Source organism: Oncorhynchus gorbuscha, linkage group LG10, assembly GCF_021184085.1.
Source record: "Oncorhynchus gorbuscha isolate QuinsamMale2020 ecotype Even-year linkage group LG10, OgorEven_v1.0, whole genome shotgun sequence".
Classification (NCBI taxonomy): Eukaryota; Metazoa; Chordata; class Actinopteri; order Salmoniformes; family Salmonidae; genus Oncorhynchus; species Oncorhynchus gorbuscha.
This window is the reverse complement of record NC_060182.1, coordinates 97,974,209-97,979,604: the sequence shown is the minus strand read 5'-3', so window position 1 is coordinate 97,979,604 and position 5,396 is coordinate 97,974,209. Positions and strand designations below refer to the sequence as shown.

Below are 5,396 nucleotides of genomic sequence, written 5' to 3'. Positions count from 1 at the left end.
ACACACTCCAGTCCAGTTAAACACACACACTCCAGTCCAGTTAAACACACACACTCCAGTCCAGTTAAACACACACACTCCAGTCCAGTTAAACACACACACAGTCCAGTCCAGTTAAACACACACACTCCAGTCCTGTTACACACACTCCAGTCCTGTCACACACACTCCAGTCCTGTCACACACACACACTCCAGTCCTGTCACACACACACTCCAGTCCTGTCACACACACACTCCAGTCCTGTTACACACACACACTCCAGTCCAGTTACACACACACACTCCAGTCCAGTTAAACACACACACTCCAGTCCAGTTAAACACACACACTCCAGTCCTGTTACACACACACACACACACACTCCAGTCCTGTTACACACACTCCAGTCCTGTCACACACACACACTCCAGTCCTGTCACACACACACACTCCAGTCCTGTCACACACACTCCAGTCCTGTTACACACACACACTCCAGTCCTGTTACACACACACACACACACACACACACACACACACACACACACACACACACACACACACACACACACACACACACACACACACACACACACACACACACACACACACACACACACACACACACTCAAGTCCTGTACACGCACACACTCCAGTTAAACATACACACTCCAGTCCTGTTACACACACACACACACACTCCAGTCCTGTTACACACACTCCAGTCCTGTCACACACACACACTCCAGTCCACACACACACACACACTCCAGTCCTGTCACACACACACACTCCAGTCCTGTAAACACACACACACACACACACACACTCCAGTCCTGTCACACACACACACTCCAGTCCTGTCACACACACACACTCCAGTCCTGTTACACACACACACACACACACACACACACACACACACACACACACACACACACACACACACACACACACACACACTCCAGTCCTGTTAAACTCCAGTCCTTACACACACACACTCCAGTCCTGTTACACACACACACTCCAGTCCTGTTACACACACACACACAGCAGTCCTGTTACACACACACACTCCTGTTACACACACACACACACACCACACAAGTCCTGTTACACACACACTCAAGTCCTGTTACACACACTCCAGTTAAACACACACACTCCAGTCCTGTTACACACACACACACTCCAGTCCTGTTAAACACACACACTCCAGTCCTGTTACACACACACACTCCAGTCCTGTCACACACACACACACTCCAGTCCTGTACACACACACACACACTCCAGTCCTGTCACACACACACACACACACTCCAGTCCTGTTCACACACACACACACACCAGTCCTGTTACACACACACACACACACACACACACACACTCCAGTCCTGTTACACACACACACACTCCAGTCCTGTTACACACACACACACCAGTCCTGTTACACACACACACACTCCAGTCCTGTTACACACACACACACACACACTCCAGTCCTGTTCACACACACACACTCCAGTCCACACACACACACACTCCAGTCCTGTTAAACACACACACACTCCAGTCCACACACACACACACACTCCAGTCCAGTTAACACACACACACACACACTCCAGTCCAGTTACACACACACACTGTTACACTCCAGTCCAGTTAAACACACACACACACACACTCCAGTCCTGTTACACACACACACACACACACACACAGTTACACACACACACACACACACACACACACACACACACACACACACACACAGTCCAGTTACACACACACACACACACACACACACAGTCCACACACACACACTCCAGTCCTGTTACAACACACACACACTCCAGTCCTGTTACACACACACACTCCAGTCCAGTTAACACACACACACAGCAGTCCTGTTAACACACACACACTCCAGTCCAGTTAAACACACACACACACACACCACACAAGTCCAGTTAAACACACACACTCAGTCCAGTTACACACACTCCAGTTAAACACACACACACTCCAGTCCAGTTACACACACACACACACTCCAGTCCTGTTAAACACACACACTCCAGTCCTGTAAACACACACACTCCAGTCCTGTCACACACACACACACTCCAGTCCAGTTAAACACACACACACTCCAGTCCAGTTAAACACACACACTCCAGTCCAGTTACACACACACTCCAGTCCACACACACACTCCAGTCCTGTTAAACACACACACACTCCAGTCCTGTTAAACACACACCACTCCAGTCCAGTTAAACACACACACACTCCAGTCCTGTTACACACACACACACTCCAGTCCTGTTACACACACACACACTCCAGTCCTGTTACACACACACACACACCAGTCCTGTTACACACACACACACACACCAGTCCTGTTACACACACACACACACACCAGTCCTGTTACACACACACACACACCAGTCCAGTTACAACACACACACACACAGTCCACACACACACACACACACACACACACACACACACACACACACAGTCCACACACACACACACACACAGTCCACACACACACACACACACACACACACAGTCCACACAGTTAAACACACACACACACACACACACACACTCCAGTCCTGTTACACACACACACTCCAGTCCTGTTACACACACACACACTACAGTCCAGTTACACACACACACACACACTCCAGTCCTGTTACACGCACACATTCCAGTCCTGTTACACACACACACACACACACACACACACACACACACACACACTCAAGTCCTGTTACACACACACTCAAGTCCTGTTACACACACACTCAAGTCCTGTTACACACACACTCAAGTCCTGTTACACACACTCCAGTTAAACATACACACTCCAGTCCTGTTACACACACACACACACACACTCCAGTCCTGTTACACACACTCCAGTCCTGTCACACACACACACTCCAGTCCTGTCACACACACACACTCCAGTCCTGTCACACACACACACTCCAGTCCTGTCACACACACACACTCCAGTCCTGTCACACACACACACTCCAGTCCTGTCACACACACACACACACACACACACACACACACACACACACACACACACACACACACACACACACACACACACACACACACACACTCCAGTCCTGTCACACACACACACTCCAGTCCACACACACACAGTCCTGTTACACACACACACACACACACACACACACACACACACACACACACACACACACACACACACACACACACACACACACACACACACACTCCAGTCCTGTTACACACACTCCAGTCCTGTTACACACACACACACAGCAGTCCTGTTACACACACACACACAGCAGTCCTGTTACACACACACACACACACACTCCTGTTACACACACACACACACACACACACACACACACACACACACAAGTCCTGTTACACACACACTCAAGTCCTGTTACACACACTCCAGTTAAACATACACACTCCAGTCCTGTTACACACACACACACACTCCAGTCCTGTTAAACACACACACTCCAGTCCTGTCACACACACACACTCCAGTCCTGTCACACACACACACTCCACACACACACACACACTCCAGTCCTGTTACACACACACACACACACACACACTCCAGTCCTGTTACACACACACTCAGTCCTGTTACACACACACACACTCCAGTCCTGTTACACACACACACACTCCAGTCCTGTTACACACACACACACACACTCCAGTCCTGTTACACACACACACACACCAGTCCTGTCACACACACACACCAGTCCTGTCACACACACACACACACACACACACACACACACACACACACACACACACACACACACACACACACACACACACACACTCCAGTCCAGTTAAACACACACACACACACACACACACACTCCAGTCCAGTTAAACACACACACACTCCAGTCCACACACACACACTCCAGTCCAGTTAAACACACACACACACACACTCCAGTCCACACACACACACACTCCAGTCCACACACACACACACTCCAGTCCACACACACACACACACTCCAGTCCTGTTACAGTCCGTTACACACACTCCAGTCCTGTTACACACACGCACACACTCCAGTCCAGTTAAACACACACACACTCCAGTCCAGTTAAACACACACCACTCCAGTCCTGTTAAACACACACACTCCAGTCCTGTTACACACACACACACACACACACACACACACACACACACACTCCAGTCCAGTTAAACACACACCACACACAATCCAGTTAAACACACACCACACACACTCCAGTCCAGTTAAACACACACACTCCATACACACACACACTCCAGTCCAGTTAAACACACACACCACTCCAGTCCAGTTAAACACACACACCACTCCAGTCCAGTTAAACACACACACCACTCCAGTCCAGTTAAACACACACACCACTCCAGTCCAGTTAAACACACACACCACTCCAGTCCAGTTAAACACACACACCACTCCAGTCCAGTTAAACACACACCACTCCAGTCCAGTTAAACACACACCACTCCAGTCCAGTTAAACACACACCACTCCAATCCAGTTAAACACACACCACTCCAATCCAGTTAAACACACACCACTCCAGTCCAGTTAAACACACACACCACTCCAGTCCAGTTAAACACACACCACTCCAGTCCAGTTAAACACACACCACTCCAGTCCACACACACACTCCAGTCCAGTCCAGTTACACACACTCCACTCCAGTCCAGTTAAACACACACCACTCCAGTCCAGTTAAACACACACCACTCCAGTCCAGTTAAACACACACCACTCCAGTCCAGTTAAACACACACCACTCCAGTCCAGTTAAACACACACTCCACTCCAGTCCAGTTAAACACACACCACTCCAGTCCAGTTAAACACACACCACTCCAGTCCAGTTAAACACACACTCCACTCCAGTCCAGTTAAACACACACTCCACTCCAGTCCAGTTAAACACACACTCCACTCCAGTCCAGTTAAACACACACTCCACTCCAGTCCAGTTAAACACACACTCCACTCCAGTCCAGTTAAACACACACTCCACTCCAGTCCAGTTAAACACACACTCCACTCCAGTCCAGTTAAACACACACTCCACTCCAGTCCAGTTAAACACACACCACTCCAGTCCAGTTAAACACACACCACTCCAGTCCAGTTAAACACACACCACTCCAGTCCAGTTAAACACACACCACTCCAGTCCAGTTAAACACACACCACTCCAGTCCAGTTAAACACACACCACTCCAGTCCAGTTAAACACACACCACTCCAGTCCAGTTAAACACACACCACTCCAGTCCAGTTAAACACACACCACTCCAGTCCAGTTAA

At 49.3% G+C, this 5,396-nt stretch overlaps 1 protein-coding gene across 9 annotated transcripts in view; it reads right to left on the bottom strand.

Moving 5' to 3' along the window:
• LOC124046819 (dynactin subunit 1-like) overlaps positions 1-5,396 on the bottom strand; it is an 808,447-nt gene that overhangs the window by 231,073 nt on the left and 571,978 nt on the right. The window lies entirely within an intron of this gene.